This window comes from Ambystoma mexicanum, chromosome 7q (assembly GCF_040938575.1).
Source record: "Ambystoma mexicanum isolate Mex_15411 chromosome 7q, UKY_AmexF1_1, whole genome shotgun sequence".
NCBI classification, from domain to species: Eukaryota; Metazoa; Chordata; class Amphibia; order Caudata; family Ambystomatidae; genus Ambystoma; species Ambystoma mexicanum.
Window position 1 is genome coordinate 46,842,298 of NC_090941.1, and position 15,159 is coordinate 46,857,456.

The 15,159-nt window shown below is 46.9% G+C and overlaps 1 protein-coding gene across 2 annotated transcripts in view; it reads right to left on the reverse strand.

Annotated features, from left to right (window-relative positions):
• OFD1 (OFD1 centriole and centriolar satellite protein) overlaps positions 1 to 15,159 on the reverse strand; it is a 1,295,367-nt gene that overhangs the window by 1,138,001 nt on the left and 142,207 nt on the right. The window lies entirely within an intron of this gene.

A 15,159-nucleotide genomic window follows, 5' to 3' on the forward strand; every position in this document is an offset into this window, starting at 1 on the left:
AAGATGGCAACCCTCATATGCAATGGCGAAGCCAAGGTTGATACAAAATGGTTGATTATGTTCTTTATTTCGTGAGATGCGATAATTGCATTAATCAGTAAATAGAAAGACACGCACTAATATTTGCATCACAAGAAGTCAGGATTCTTTCCTTTTGCTGTGTTTCTACCCCATCTACAGTAATTCCTTCGTTTCCTGGGTTTCCATTGTTGGGTCCCAGTTCTTTCTCCTGGTCTGCTTCTACCCTCTTAATTCACTGTTCATAACTCTCCTGATCACCTTAACCAAGTCCAACTACTTTTGAAAATACTTACAAAAAAGTGGGAGCACCTCTACTGTTAGCGTAGATGGCTCAAATAATCTGTTCTATGGGATGTTTCCCCACACAGGGGGGGGGGGCTATACAGCCACGTATTAGCTCATTTAACCATTTACAGAGGAGAAATATCCATTTGAAATCAGTCTGGTACCACCCACAAGGGCAGTTCAGAAGGAAATGCTAGGCAATTCTCCTTTGAAGAAGAGTATGATCAGCAGCTCTAGAAACACGTTTCAGCTTTGTTGGGCATCATCAGTGTGGGAACGCAGAGCCTCTCTATGCCCAATGAGCAAGAGTTCTACGATTGGACAGCCTAAGACGTGGGAATTGCTGCATGGACTTATGCTATCGCAGGGGGAGTGCAGCTTGGTCTCACGGCTGTATCAGGGCTTTATGTCGGATCTCCCATGGGAGAGTGATTCATCCAGGCGGCAATGGGAGGAGGCCTTGGGTAGTGCAATCACATATGAGCTGTCTCAAGCACAGAAGATCTCCGTGAATTCTAGGTTCAAGCATGTCTATTTCAACTTTGTACACCAGGTCTATCACACATCGGCTCGTCTTCACACTTTCCGGGCACCCCTGACATGTGTACAAGGTGTGGCTTTAGGACGGCCAACTATATGCATCTGGCCTGGGACTGCCCGCCTATATCGCTATTGGGGAAAGGTGCTGTCCAAGACGTCGCAGATTATGGGGAAACAGATTGATCCGGATCCTGTGGTGGCCCTGCTGGGTATTCAAGGCGACTATCTAGGGTGAGTTGGAGGCGGACTGCCCTCCTGTTGGTGCTGGCCCGGAGGAGGGTCGCTATGTCATGGTGGAAGGGCCCCACACCCAAAATGCAATCTTGGCTGGAGGATGTGGCCAATTGTCATGACGTGGAAACCGCATATTTACGTACTTCGCATGCCCGTCCACCGGAGATGTGAGCACCATTTGTTCCACACTTGTTTCGAGATTGATATTGTTATACTGATATTGGATGCTGACTGGCTTTTGTTTTATTGTATGTATCTTGGTCATTATGCATTCGCTCACTGTGGGCCGCTGTTTGTTCTGGACTCCTTGTTACTTGGATGTTTTTGTTTTGAAAAACAAACAGAAAAAACAAAAAAAAGGGTTACACGATTGGATTACACCCCACGTTTTACAAAACATACAAACATGTGGGAGCCACACTACTGAGAATGAATAAACAAGTCTCAACAAGCCTGTTCTATGCGATGTTTACCACTCAGGAAGGTCTAAAACCATGTTTTAGCTCACTGTACCTTTCACAGAGTCCTTGTACGTGGGACCAACCTGATATGCAAATTAATATTTTGTCTCGGTCAAAAGCAAAAGTGGCAGCGCTCGAATACTTAGAGCAGAGCAACAGGGTAGATTCAGGTTAACTTCTCTGTCACAGAGTGAAATTAGAAAGCATTTAAGGTTGGGAGCACTCAGCGCCCCTTTCGGTGCATGGTTGCGGGCCCCCTGCACTGGGATGATTGAGGTAAACTTTACTTGCCCTGCAGGAGGCAGCAACTCAGACCTGATGCACTAAAAACTCCTGTTGGGCTGCACGGGAGCATATACATACACCAGTGCTTCCAGTTAAACTGCTAATCATCCATAACCATGGAATATTGCCCATTGGTCCTGGGGAGCCATATGTGAGTGACCAAATACTATCTCAAGCAGCAACAGTCTCTCATGCTAAAAACAGATACTACAATTGACCCGCTCACTTAGCGTTAACCAATAGCTGTGCTTGACAGTAAATGACATTTTATGGTACATTGGAAACCTAGTGCTCCTGAAACGCAGCAGCAGTCTACCATCTCTGAGGCAACCTCCTGGTCTAGTGAAGTTCTGGTTCCCCTTGCTCGCCATATAAACCTGACTGAAGGCACATAAGCACAAGTAGCAAGCAAGCAAAAATGAAAGAAAATACTCACCCCGAGATGTGTGAGACAAACTCCAGGCTATATGACAGAAGCCCTCTCCAACGGCACAGATACTGGATATTGTGAGGGCTCAGCAATGTGAGGCGGACAACTGTTAGATGATTGTTCACGTGCCATTTTATTAAAGTATAAATAATATTCAATGCCTCACCATCCCTAATATGACGAGGATGTCCGTGCCTAACCAAAACTAAAGGGAAACACGAACACAAAATGCCCAACCCTCACACTAAACATTAAATACAAAGAAAATAAATGGCAATTCAATTAACATCAACAACATTCACAGTTTGATAACCTGGCATATTCCCTTCCACAGGATTTAATGTGAACTCTACTCCAATGTTCAAGAAATAAAAAAAGAAACAAGGAAATCCTTGTAGGTAGAATAGTCTCAACTCGGAACATTGGTTAACAAAACTTTATTTGGACATTCAAACATCAAGAACTAACACTAGCAATTCTCTTCTTTTTAAAAAAAAAAAAATTACAACAATATTTTATTGGGTTTTATATTTAGTACAACATACACAGCAGCATATTACATTTATCCAACACAATACTGATAGAAGTCTGTTATGTTATCGCAGTCTTCGAGTGTGATGACTGGTTGTATTCTTGCGTCAATGTCTATAGTCTGCATCTTTGGTGAGTGGAAACAAGTTCTATTCCGGAGAAGCTGTATCTGGGGCGAAATGTTTATTAAAGTGGGGAGCATTGAAGCCATCTGGTGAGTGGAGGTCTCATGGTGAGAGCCGGGAATTTAGCTGGGTAGTCCATAAAAGGGTCCCATGTATTTATGGTTCCATACAGGGAGCCCGCTCTTATTGCAGTGATGTTTTCGGCGACTGCTATTTCCCAGCATTTAGACCACCATAGGGCTGTGGAAGGGCCGCTTTTGTGTTTCCATAGTCGGGCCATCGCAATTTTTGCTGCGAGGAGAAGATGCGTGCATAGACGGGGGATTTGGCCGGAGACCGGGAATGCGCCGTTTCCTGTTTCGCCCAGTGGGACGATTCCTGGGTCCCAAGGTATTGTGAGACCAGAGATGTCTTTGATATGTTTTAATATTTCTTTCCAATATATCTCTGCTTTAGGGCATTCCCAGACCATGTGGAACAGTGTGCCAGGAACCGGGCATCCTCGCCAGCAGGTTTCGGGGATCTTCGGATTGGCTCTGTGGATTTGAGTTGGGGCAACATAGTACCTATAACAAAGTTTATATCCCCCTTCCCTATTCGAAATGCATTGGGAGCTTTTGCTCAACCTTGCCCATATCTTCCCCCATTCTTCAATTCTCTTCTTCTTGGTGAAACACGGACTTTCCACTTCCACAAAACAGCAACAATGATATTCCCAGCCACAATGCGTTGTCACCACTTTCAGTAATCCAAGAAGACTTGCCACCGTTCAAAAGAAATGAAACTTCTACAACTGTTGCTGAAACACAGTTCTTGGTTAACAGTCAGTAAGTATTTAGTTACAAGATTAGGATTCACAGTAGGTATATTCGTCAGGACGACTTCTCAGTGCTGCTGCTCCTACATCAACACCTTCACTTCTATTCATATTTACCATGAGAACAGCCTTCTTTGCCTCATAGTACTCCACTTAGTTTAGGCCACTGAAATGTTGCTTCTGCTAACAAGCAGATAAGCCACCACAGTTTCAGTACTTTGGGCTACTACCACAGATTCAGTACTTTGGACTACCACCACGGACTTCAAGTAGGCAAGGCACTCTTCCTCCGAATCTCTCTTCAAAAGGGGCAGCCTCTTTGCCTTTCTTGTCTGTCTGCCTGCCTGCCTGCCTGCCCCAACAACAACTTCAAATAATGTTCTTCCACAGCAGGTTTCGCTTCCCCAACTTTGCCTTCACCTCTCTGCCAACACTTAGCCCAAGTAATTACCCAGAAGCCTTTGTGCCACTCTCATGGCTTCAGGTAATGCTTGCAAACTTCTATTTTAGACAAAGGTGAACTGTTATTTATTTTTGCATTTGTAAACACTTAGCCCAGGGGCATCAGTAATAGATTGCTTTTTGGCTCCAAAAAAGGCTGTTTTCAGTATTAATTTGGGGAGACTCTTGGCTTGGGCAATGCTTGCTCTTCTCTTTAATTGAAGATACATAGCAGTAAAACATTGCAACAGATGAATGCCCGCATGAAGTAAAGGACAGAGTTCATTCTTCCTTTCAAAAGCACAATTAGGCACAAGCGACAAGTTCTTCAGGTAGTTTTGTAAAGTTAAAGGTTTAACAATGGTCTTAGTAATGTTAAATGATCAGCAATGGCCTTCGAAACATTTACGCTTCGTAATAAGCGACACGCGACCACTTCTCCTTAAGGTTTACAGTCGTTAAGGGTTTAACAATGGTCTTTCGCAGCGTTTGCGCTTCACGCGACCAAATGGGAATTACCCATTGCATGCAAGTGCTACATTTCCATTGTTCCCTTATTAAAGCATGAACAAATAACTCAGCTCGCTTCTGACTATACACGAGTGAATAGGAAACTGGATACTGTTGCTGGCAGGGCTCGCACAAGGAATCAGAATGCCAGGTTTCACTCACCGGCTTCTGTGAACCTTGTTCTGCGGGTTTCACTTCTGCCACAACTTATACTGCTTCTGGCTTCTCAGTGGCCCACATCCTTCCTCACTGAAGCGGACTCCGGTCCGGCCACTCGTTCAAGGAGCCCCTCTCGCTCCCGAGACCCGCGGCATGACAACATCTCCTCGCCTCGGTCTCCGACACGTTCTCTGCACGCCAACCACAGCAATCAGGCTCACATGGGGAAAGACAGCCTGCCTGCATGTATGTATTCCGCTGTGCAGCCTTTGAGGACCCTCTCAGAAAAAGTAGGTGAAATCTGCTGCATCCATGTTCTGGCGCACCTCCGATTCTCCCACTTCTGCTTGGTTTGCCAGCTTCGTGCCTTCTTTCTACTTCTGCTACTTCAGCACGCACTCGAGTCGCAGTTCCAGCTCCTTCTGATTGCCTACACCTGAGGGGGGCCTTTTATTCCCCACAGGTTCCTTCAGGTGTGGGCTGTTAGGCTTAGTTGCCCGACTACTACTACAGCATACCTCTTCAGCCCTCTTCCTCATCCCAGTACTCATGGGAATATGGGACTTGTAGTCCCCAACAACAAAGTCAGTTTCCTTAACTTCTGTTATTTGGCAGCTGATAAAAATCGCAGTTATCCTTATCCAAACAGTCATAGGAGTTTCAGACAAGAAGAGAGGATGCAGTGGCTTGGTTCCGCAGTGGAAATATCAGAGATGGGGGGCTGCCAGGGGGAGATGAGAACCCAAAATTGCACGTTTTCTTGAAAAATGATGACTTCACCTGCCTGTGGGTAAGTGTTCTCCTTGGCCCTGCGTCCGCTCCATTCATTTTGGCTAAATGTTTGCTTTATTTTGTGCTCTGGCATGCTGCACTTCCCTCTGTGCTCCCATCCCCGCCCGCTTCCTGGTTTGTTCTTCCTCCCGCCTTCCATCCCACCCCCTGACTGGTCTGTGAGGCCAGCAGTAATCTCCCACGAGGGTCTAGGCACCTTGTTGAAGCCCCTACGCCATTCAGGCTTCACCTGCCTTTGGGAAAGTGTTCTCCTTCCATCCATTTTAGCTACATTTTTGCTTTAGTGCTCCTCCACGCTGGTACCCTCCCCCTCCCACTCCCATCCCTGCCTGCTTCCTGGTTTGTTCTTCCTCCCACCTCCAATCCCCCCGCGTGGTCCGTGAGGCAAACAGTGATATCCCACAAGGGTCTAGGTCCCTCGTTTCAGCCCCCGTGCCATTTTGGCTTTACCAGCCTCCTTGGGCCTGCAAGCTCCTCCATCCATTTTGGCGAAACCTTTGCATTATTTTATGCTCTTCCACGCTGGTCTCCCCCTCCTCGCTCCTGTCGGTCTACTCCCTGGTTTGTTCATCCTCCCTGCCCACCGACCCCCGATTGGTCCATGAGGCCCCTTTTTAAGACAACCACTAAGGGCAGCCTCTGCCCGGGCAAGAGGCAAAGGGCAGATCCCTACTGAGCAGTCCACTTTGTGTTTGCGTCAGGCGTCCCAGGTGGACTACCTACAGCGACTGATAAGGTAAGAGTGGTGTGGGTGGGCAGTACATATATTTCTGTACTCCAGTAAAACCCCACCACTTTTACTACCTAATACCATAGACCTACATGCACCTAGCCTAATTACCAAACTCATTGTACTTCCAAAATTGAAGGATTTTCTTGGCAGCGTTTCCCATTACTGTGCCAATCTTTAATCTCAGGGTTTTACATTGCTCTACCAAAGTTGACTCTTAGTGTTTTTCATTGCTGTTTCCCATTGCTCTGCCAAGGTGTAATCTCTGTGTCAAAGTTAAATCTGAGTGTTTCACATTACTGTGCCAAGGTTTGATCTCAGTGTTTCCCATTGTTCTACCAAAGTTGGCTTTTAGTTTTTGCCATTACTGTGCCAAGGTTTAATCTCCGATTCCCATTGCTGCGCCAAGGTTTAATCTCTGTGATTCCCATTGCTGCGCCAAGGTTTAATCTGAAAGTTTCCCATGGTTTTATCTCTCCTCTACCAAATCTAAATCTGAGCGTCTTTCCACTGCTGCGGCAAAGTTGAATCTAGGTGCTTTTCCATTGCTGTGCTTAAACTATATCTAGGAGTTCCCTATTGCTGTGCCAAAGTTGACTCTAGGCGGCTTACCATTGCAGTGCCAAAGGTGAATCTGAGTGTTTTTCCATTGCTGTGCCAAAGTTAAACCTAAGTGTTTCTCCATTACTGTGTCAAAGTTAGGTCTAGGTGTCCAACATTGCTGTTCCAGCGTTGATTCTATGACAAGACCGGAGGCAAGCATTATGCTTATCTCTTTTATTACTACTTCCCATAGCAGCGGTTTTCAAAACTTCAAACTTTTAACAAAATCCAACTTTCTTCCTTTTTCATCACTGGGAAAAAAATAGAAAGAAAAAACAGACAAATAGACAAAATCAACTAGGACTACAAATCCCTATACATCCTCAAAGTCTCTGTAGTCTTCTCCACCAATCCACTTCGTGCCTAGGCTATACATCACTTCCTGGCTACACTTCTTTCTTTGCTGCTTCCCAGAGAGATAAGTCACATTTTGGTTTATTCTCTGGAGCGTGTGAGCGTAGGAGTCTGGAGTGGCATAGTGTTTCATTTGTGTGCATGGACAGACGTGCGATGCATTAAATGATAGCGTATAGGTAAAATAATAAATAAAATAAAAAAATTTGGTTAGAAAGGAGATACAAAGCATCCTTAGTGGCAGTTTTGCGTGTTAGTGTAGCGCAGTAGTTTGGCAGGATAGGGTGGGGAGAGCACCGGGGCCGCAAGTTATCTTGCTCGTTCCGGGCGACCGGTGCTCCCCCGCGTTAGTTTGGTGCCGTGTAAACAAAAGGAGAGGTCCTTTTCGGCCGTGTAGTGGTTTTGAGGAAAGGACCCTCCGAAGTATTGTCAGAGCGGGCTGACCCGCATGCGTGGTGACTGATTTCGGTCAGTTTCACCGTGGATTGTGCATATAGAAGTGCCCCAGTCCACTGAGCCGCCAACCATATTAAAAAAAAAAAAGTCAAAAAGGAGAAATTTGCGCAGGGCCTCTCCAGCATCTTGCCCTCTGCTAGGCACTGGCAATTCAAGGCACCAAGTACATATAAAAAAAAAAATTAAAAAAAAAGGAAAGAAGAGATAAGGGGGAAGATATTTCCTGTCCAGATGGAAATGGAAGGCAGTAGCCCTGAAGATACTGAATGCAGTGATGGAGTGGGACCAGGACAAAGATTTATCTTTAAGCTTTAAGAGGGTCCTGGGGGACTCGCTAGCAGTAGCAGTGTCCAATGGGTGAGACCCATTGAGGAGCGTCTGAAGGTGCTAGAATCCCTCTTTCAGACATCAGTCCCCAAGAAAAGAGTTAGAGAGTTAAGCCCTGGCGAGGGGACCTCGCCGGGTACGCTTAATTAGCGAGCAGCTGCACAAAAGGGGGTATAAGACCCGGAAGAGCAACCACTGTCCCCCCCCCCCCCCCTCCAGGTCATGTTTTAGGGGTGCAGATGAAGCCCCGATCCATTTGACAAGCTGAAGGCAGCTTTCTTGGAGAAAACGGCAGTGCCGAACCTCAGACCCCCTCTACCCCAGGGGTGCTAAATACAGGGGCAGCCGATGAAGGCGGAAACTCCTCGCAAGAAGAGGAAGAGACTGAAGGAAGTCTCGGAATGGAGGGCAGCGTGGACGGTGAGGACAAGGGGCCGCAAGACACAGAAGAGGTCAACGACATGTTCGACCCGGACAATATCAAACATCCTAGGTCTGCAGAGTGGCTTCCTTGTCCCAGAGTGGCTCAGTATATGGCCAGCAGGATTCGTAAACCCCTGGAGAGGGAAGTGCGTTTTCGTATGAGGGCCGAGTGTCCGAGGCCGAGTCTGCCAAATAATTGTGGAGAAGCCAGAGTTAGATTCGAAGATGGTAACTTTTGTCACAAAAGCTACGAAAGATGTCGGACACGGGGTCGACTGTGCATGGAGTCCTGCCAGGACAAAGTATTGGATATGGCAGGTGCTTTGGCAAAAATTATGAGCTTGGCCGAAAGGGCCAGAGACTCCGGAGTGCCGGTAGATCCCCTTACGCTCGCCAACTGGGCTCAGAGAGCGGTATGTTTCTTAGGAAACGCCAGCTGTGCTCTGTCAGCAGGGAGGAGGCGGAGTTGGCTTATGAAAATCGACCAATTGTGTAGGAATGCGTCTGTTCCCAATGCTCTGGGGTCTATCCTCCAGTTGTAGAACTTCCTCACTTCAGTGTTCAATCTGGAGGCGAACAGATCCATCTCCAGCGGTCCCCACAGACTCTGTAACTGCTCAAACACTTTCCTGTGCAGCATCCAATCGCTGGAATCTATCAGATACCTGGAATTCCAGTCTGCTACCATATTCTGAGCCCCTGGAAGATACTCTGCTGTTATCACTAATCTCTTCTCTAGGCAATAATGCCAGAAGTCCTTCACTATCTCTGCAAGCATCTTCGACGTCGTACCTCCTAACTTGTTTATATAACGTACCGCTGATATATTGTCCATCCTTAAAAGAATGCAACAATTTACGTTGCCTTTTGCAAATGCCTATACAACGAATGACCCTGCCAAAACTCTAGACAATTGCATTGATATGCAGACTCAACTCCTCTTCCGACCACCTTTCTCCTGTCTGCAGCTGGCCACACCTGGCGCCCCAGCTGGCTCTGCTCGCATCTGACTCCGATTATCTCGGGCACATGTACATGCAGAATAATAATTTACATGTTAAATGTTGATAGTACATATGGAAGGACTCTTGTATTAAGCATATATTATATATATATATATATATATAGGAATTGAGAGTTCCCTGTATTTTTTCTCATTACGTTGTATTTTGTGGAACGCGTACTCCCGCCCTAACGTTGAAATTTGATTTGAATTATAGGGGAAGAGCCCAAGAGTAATTGAAGGAAGACATCGGTTCCATGCAGTACATTAAGGAGTTTGGAAGTTACATCGAAGCATGCTCGGTTACAGTTCCCGTTTGAAGTTGAAGAAGTTTCCAGTTATGGTTGTCTAATCCTCAAAGAAAGAGGAAGAAGTGTAGCCAGGAAGTTATGTATAGCCTAGGCACGAAGTGGATTGGTGGAGAAGACTACAGAAACTTTGAGGATGTATAGGGATTTGTAGTCCCAGTTGGTTTTGTCTAGTTGTCTGTTTTTTCTTTCTATTTTTTCCCAGTGATGAAAAAGGAAGAAAGTTGGATTTTGTTAAAAGTTTGAAGTTTTGAAAACAGCTGCTATGGGAAGTAGTAAAAAAAAGAGCCAAGCATAATGTTCGCCTCCATGTCTAATAGAATCAAGACTACCTGCGCTAACCGCCTTGGTAATCATTATAGGCGGCTTTCCTTTATGGTGCCAAAGTCCAATCTCAGCGTTTCCCATTGCTCTACCGAAGTGGATTCTAGTCGATTCTCTATAGCTGTACCAAAATGTAATCTGAGTGTTTTTCCATTGCTGTGCTGAAGTTGATTCTAGGTGATTCTAGTTTTCACGCCTCGACCTGCCATGCCGGCATTGGACATACCACATGCCACCCCGCTCCTTCCCCGTTCCCCCCCCCAATTTCCCCACCTCTCCAAGCAACCGAGGCCATGCACTTGGCATTTCACCTATAAAAAGGTGACTCGGGGAGCTCACTGGCGTGCCACTCTCCAGAACACCATCAGTACTCACCAGCCCCCGGCTCACAACTCACCCACCCATCCAATTTCACTACCGACCCCTCCCACCCACTCCTCGCACCACCACAGGAATAAGGCAGCTCGGGGAGCTTGCTGGCGCACGACCCTCCCTTACCAATCTTTGCAACCTAGCGTACATCACACACTATAAATGGGGTTTCCGGAGAATACCAACAAAATCTGTTAATTGACACCCATGATTGCTGTTTCCTTCCTCGAGAGGGGATGGGGAGCCCAAGATAAACACAGGTATTTTAATTAATTCATTGCCTAGCGCTGGAGCAGGATTAAAACCTGGTTTCTCTGCATTGCTTCTAAGACAGGCACATTGCTGATGAACCTCTGCAGCCAAGTAACACAGACATTCGGTTTGAATAAGATGCTTCAAATAATTGGTTTACCGTGTGCCACCTACTTTAGTATGCTTTTATTTGGTTTTCATTGAGCAGGTAGGAGCTTGCAGAAGAGTGACTCTTGTCTGCAGGAGCTCAGATTCCAGAATGCATATTTTACCTGTGTTTCTTATTGTGATGCTGGAAAATGCATTGGAGGAACAGGGCCTGTTCTGTAGTTCTTTTTCGTGCATGTTCTGTGTTATTGGCTGCACAGGAGTCCATGGGGGCACTCCTGGCAGTGCAGCTCTTCCTCTTTTTGGTTTGGTGTACAGACCCTTGGGATACCCTTATGGCACCCATGGGTGGGAGGTACAACCCTGTACCCCTAGTGTATGTTTTTGGGCACCTGTGTGCGGCCCACAGAGCAGGGTATGGGCTGGTGTCAGCTCCATGCTGAATTTGACAGGTGCTCTGAGTATCCTCCATTTTGGGATACCCAGGCCCTGCCATTGGAAACAGTTGATTCCGTATAGGAGACAAGATGGCCCCTATGGCCTCTTGCTTTCTATTGCCTGTTACCTTGTTTTTCCCAAAGTCCTGGGAGGCCCTGGCTCTATCCCTTCCCCCTGACTGGCTGTTGGGTGGAAGTTCCATATAAGGTATGGCGGGGAAGTCCAGGCCAGACTGGCTGGAGCCTTCCCAGTGACTGTATGTTGTAGGTACATCCTGTGGGTGGGACCTGGGTGAATGAGTGGATGACCAATATGTACTTCTTGTTATGGGTGTCTAGTTTCTGGTATGTGACACAAAGACTGAGACATCCCTGCCCGAAACTGGTATGACATGGTGTCGAGTGCTGAATGGCTGGGTACTTGTCCCAATACACATTCCTTGTTGTGAGTGTCTGAGAGGGAGGAGGAGGATGGCCTGAATGCGCTGGGAGCCCGATTGGCTGCCTGACTGCTGAACGCCCTCCCGAATGATTGGTTGCCTGAGTGTGACCCAGCAGAGTGAATGAGAGACAGAACAGTATATCTGGGGGCCTCTCACTGCTAGAAATCGTTCAGAAGCTGAAGTCGAAACTGATGCACCGCTAACCTTCGCTGAAGCTCCCTGGAAGTCAGACCCTCGACAGGCTGCCAACCGGAGACGTGGACCACCAAGGAGAACTAAGGGAAGCACCGACAGCCGTCCACCGTCGTCGACCAGGGTTTGCAGGTTTGCCTTAACCGCTCGAGGCCCGTCAAAGCTCCGTTGCCTAGAAGCGGGAACGGCTTGATGCCGAGCCGCCGCTGATGACGACCAGAGCCGCTACACATGATTAAGACACTTTGAATTCAAGGATGCTCTCGCCTGCACCGTCGATCGCTTTGTCCCGCTGGAGAAAGTCGAGGCCGCCGACATGCCGAGGAGCATCCGCTGGTGGGTTTCCCGCCAGCCGAAGACCGCAGAGATGCCGGATTACTCGACGCCCTTGCTGGGTTAAAGTTCTCCATAAACTCTTTTGCAGCAACGAACGATCGCTGTCGAGGTGCACCGTACGCCTCATCATCGCAGGACGCCCCCAACTGATCGTCGATGAGCAGAGCCAGGACCGAAGCTGCAACCTCAACGTCATTGTTCATCGACCCGACATCGAAATCTGCTATTCCAGGTACATCGGGGTGGTAGAACTATTTGAAAGGAAATAAGACTCATATTGAACAATATATGGACTGGGCATGTTTTATATCTTTATTTACAGGTGGGGGATCCTCATACAGAACTGTGCCTAGTAGTAGGGGCTCAGTATTCTGCTTATTGTTTTAACCAACCTGCTTTCCTCCTATGTCTATTGTTTGTTCACATTATTAACTGATTTGTATGACATTTGAACTGAGTACAGTTAATGCATTAAAAGGAATCCAAGTATAATTGTGGTACCACTTAGAACCGTATATATTTGCCATTTTAGATTAACCTGAGCACAAAGTGTGTTATTGTGATTGTGTATATAACCTTGAACCTTATTCATATAAAGACTGCTTGGGGACTACACTGTACTTAAGAACCAGCCTGCATCACCTCCTGAGAGCTAGGCCTTGATTGCTTGCCCACGTTTACCAAATAGAGAATCTTGACTGGGGTCCTCTGTGCCTCTCCTATGCAATATAGAGAGCAGGAGTACAAACACCCCCTCCAGTCTTTCCACTTATCACTCAGCTAAGTCTGTTCACTGACATGAGAGGTTGCTGCACTTTGCAGTCTCCTACCAGCAGGGCATGTTCTGGACTACACAGCAGCCAGCTGCTTGCACTCGGCTGGACACTTCCGCTTTATGGGACAAATAATGGAAAGTGGACGCAATTTCCAGACCTAACTCTTAACCGTTTTGTATTGGGACGCTCTATTGGAAAATATAGCAAATTGGTAAGAATGACAAACAGCACTCCAACACTAGGCATTTGGCTGTAAGCGGCGTGCAAGTGTCTTAAAACTGCAATAAATACAGGGAGAAATAAAGTTAGAAGCAAGTACCTCATCAATTCGGCTCTTGGAACTATGGGGTTGGTGTGCAGTGTGAGAAACCTGAAGGTGTCTCAACCGCTAGTCCCTGGGGATCTGTCATCCAGGTGGCCAGGACACGGCCATCGCTTTTGCATCCAGTTCCTGGGGGTGGACCAGTGCGGGACGATTACCTGGATGAGGGGTCTTTCAGGGAGTGGAAGCGGGACACCAGATGGTGAGATGCGGCATCCCCTTCCCTGTAACACCTCATCCTACCCGGTAGGATATTTAGGTATTCAACCCCCCCACTCCCTTTTCCGACACAAACACTTTCCCACGGACAGCTCACTGTGAAAGAAAACGGACTAACACCAGAGATGTATACCCGACGTATCCGACTACAATGGTCAGGCAGGGTCAGGCAATTACTGATTATTACACACACCTGACTTCCATCACATTTCCCCGCACGGATAAAAGGCGGAGCACGAAAGCACAGTCTGAGCAAGGCAAAGCAAACGAGGAAGCAGCAATTCCAAGATGGCAGTTTAATACAAGGTGGAAGACGGCAAGACCGAAGAGGATTGAAAGGAGGGATGTGCCTTTGACCTTTTCAACGAAAGCCTGTATCTTTCACCATCCTTCAAGAATAGGAAACTAAGACCGGGAATCAAAGCTGAAGAATCCTGCATTGTGTTTCAGAGGTACCCGGGGCTCTCCCAAGTTGAGTCAGGGCGGGGAGAATTGATTGCCGCCGTGGTACTGTCCTTGGCTCCTACAACAAAGCAGCACCAGTGCAGTCAGCACAGCCGGTGAGTAGGGGAGACCGATACCAAACCGGTCTATGTGGAAACCACGGTTGCAAGCGGCAACATTGTATAAAGAATATTGAAGAGAACAGTGCGTGAAGTATATGTGGCGAGCATCGCAAACATAAATCAAAAGAGTAGATGAATGATGGAACTTTGAAGCTAAGATTCAATACCATAGATGGAGTGGTCCGGCACCATGTGGGTGCTCATTCGAAAGTGTTTGTTAGGTATCCAAAGAAAAGGTGACAAATGTTAAAACAAGAGGAATTGTGAAATCGAAGTGGTCCTGCAACGGGTGAAGCCAAACCTTGTGCACATTTGAAAGTCTTCGATCTATGAAGTAAATTGAAATTGGTCCGAGCCCAGCTGAGGGAGACTAATTGTATAAAAAGGGATCTGAGCCCGGCTGAGGGGGATCCGGGGTGAATGGTGAATCACCCGATGTGAATACTTGTGAACTTGTTTAGCGTACCAAAGGGCCGATGCTAATGATTTGAACTGTGTCCTCGTACTAAAAAAGCCAGAGACTGTGCTACGCTCGAGTGAACCACCTTGTCCCGTGCTGAAAACATGGGGAAGGGAGGTCAACGGCCTGAACAACCTGACATATCATTTGAACACTTCTTTCTTTTCATAACATTGTTCCCCACACTATTTGTATTTATAGGAAAGGATTGGCAATAGGTTTTTTTTTTGTATAGGCCCTTTATTTTGACAAAGACACCACTAGGACTACTTTATCATTATTTGATGGTCGTAGCTTGCTCCCATCGGTAGATTTAGGCTTAGATAGGCGTTTATCAAACAAACCCTTTTTGAAGCTCAATAAAACACCCTTGAACTGTTGTCCGTTTTACTGTTAATACCATGCCTTTTCTTACAGTAGCCTCTTAATCACAAGCGCAGGACCAGCGTCAAAGGGCGTAGGAGCGGAGCCACTCTGCTATTAATACATAGTTGGCCAATCCTCATTGCAATTGATG